This window comes from Petaurus breviceps, unplaced genomic scaffold, assembly GCF_028583685.1.
Source record: "Petaurus breviceps papuanus isolate PSGF00001 unplaced genomic scaffold, PetGlider_PUasm1.0 90903, whole genome shotgun sequence".
Lineage (NCBI taxonomy): Eukaryota > Metazoa > Chordata > Mammalia > Diprotodontia > Petauridae > Petaurus > Petaurus breviceps.
The window spans coordinates 12,870,934-12,872,629 of record NW_027187376.1 but is presented as its reverse complement, the minus strand read 5'-3'; the positions used below and the strand labels follow the sequence as shown (position 1 = coordinate 12,872,629).

Sequence of the window (1,696 nt, the reverse complement as noted above, 5' to 3'; positions counted from 1 at the left end):
AATTTGGGGAGCCCAGGCATGAGCAGTCGAGATAAATTCAGGGCTCCTAGATGAGGGGAAACTTCACGTGCAGACGATGGCTTGAATTCCAGTTTTAAAGAAAAGCAGGGATTGGGGGGGGGTGGAGAGAAAGAGCCATTATCTATTGAAGATTACATCAGGAGGTCTCTCTTAATCTCTTAATCTTCTCTTAAACAAGAAAACCGAAGTAAAAGTCAGGGTCGACTATTCATTCAGCCAGAACTTCTAAGCCCTCCCAAGTTAGACGATCACACACCAGGTCCAGGAGATGCTGGTGGCTCACTCTGGGTCAACCCCGGCTGATGGACAAAGCAGGCTTTCCATCTCGGGCAGGGCAGCCTTGTTTGGGCTCGGCAGATGGCCAATGACGAATCCCGGGGTGGGGGCTGGCGTGGGGGTGGAGGGTGGGGAGTGAAAATCTACCAGGTTCACCACTGCTCTGAAATTAGACATGGGGGGGGGGGGGGTGTAAGCACGTGTCTCAGCTTATGCACTTTGGCTGCCGGTGCAAACCCCCACCCGCTGACGCCCCCAAAGTACCAGCACCCCATTCCTACGGCGGCCAGTGCAGCTCGGCGTTTGAATGTTCCCGGGGTACGGCGGACAGCTCTGTTTTTCGCTGGCAGCCTTGTGTCCCTCCGCCGGGGTCAGTTGGCCAGAACTGCCCTAGAGTCCGCCGCTTTTCCTCAAGGGAGGAGGGAAAGTGGGTAGGGTAGAGTCGCCTTAATAAACCATAACCTCAGAGTAATTCCCCCTTCCTACCATTTTCTCGGCCCGCGGGGTGACAAACAAACCGTCCTTTCCTTCCCTAATAAACTGAGCCCACGGGGCTAGCGTTGTAAATGCTGCAAGCACCTTCCCGCCTCCCCTCCCCCGAGGAAGCCTCTTCGTCTGGGCCCGGGCGCCCCGAAGGCGCTCGGCTAGTTCCGCCTCCAGAGCCGCGAGGCGGGGCCACTCGGGCGTCTCCGGCCGAGTTCGGGCGTTTCCGTGCGCGGCCGCCGCTGCGCACTCGGCACTGGGCGGCGCTGGCTGGCTCCCTGGCTGCGGCTCCTCAGTCGGCGGCGGCTGCTGCTGCCTGTGGCCCGGGCGGCTGGGAGAAGCGGAGTGTTGGTGAGTGACGCGGCGGAGGTGTAGTTTGACGCGGTGTGTTACGTGGGGGAGAGAATAAAACTCCAGCGAGATCCGGGCCGCGAACGAAAGCAGTGACGGAGGAGCCAGTACCACCGGTAAGAGGAGCAGGAGGAGGAGGCAGGAGCCCGAGAGAGCCGGGGGGACGGAGGGGGGACGGGGAGGCGCCGGACACCCGCGCTCGAGGCCTTCCCCTCGCAGGAGGGGCCGCGTTAAAGATGGAGCCTCCGCCCGAGCCCGACCACATCGCCGCCGCTCTCAGCGAACAAAGAATAATGGCGGCGGACTGGAGCCAGCGGCGGCCGGGGCGGCAGCGACTCTGCCTGCAGCCAGCGGCGGCGCTCCTGGCGGGGGGCAAGCGGGCGGGCGGGGGGCCGGGGGCACCCGGGGAGGGGCGCGGCGGGGGAGGGGGCGGCGGGAGCAGGACCCCCGCATCCCCGCGGCCCCGGCAAGCCGCGGAGGGGTGAGGGGCGCCCGCAGCGGGGAGCGGGAGCCCTGCTTCTCCCGCGGGGGGGAGGGGGGGATGTGCGGGAAACCACCGCCGAGC

The 1,696-nt window shown here is 64.4% G+C and overlaps 1 protein-coding gene across 1 annotated transcript in view; it reads left to right on the top strand.

The window, feature by feature from the left end:
- The first annotated feature begins 1,050 nt into the window (after positions 1-1,050).
- The window catches only part of CREB1 (cAMP responsive element binding protein 1), an 86,030-nt gene continuing 85,384 nt past the window's right edge, over positions 1,051-1,696 (top strand). Inside the window, exon 1 of the mRNA XM_069075265.1 lies at positions 1,051-1,247. The gene's annotated coding sequence lies outside the window, so the exon portion shown is untranslated. The remainder of the gene's footprint in view (positions 1,248-1,696) is intronic.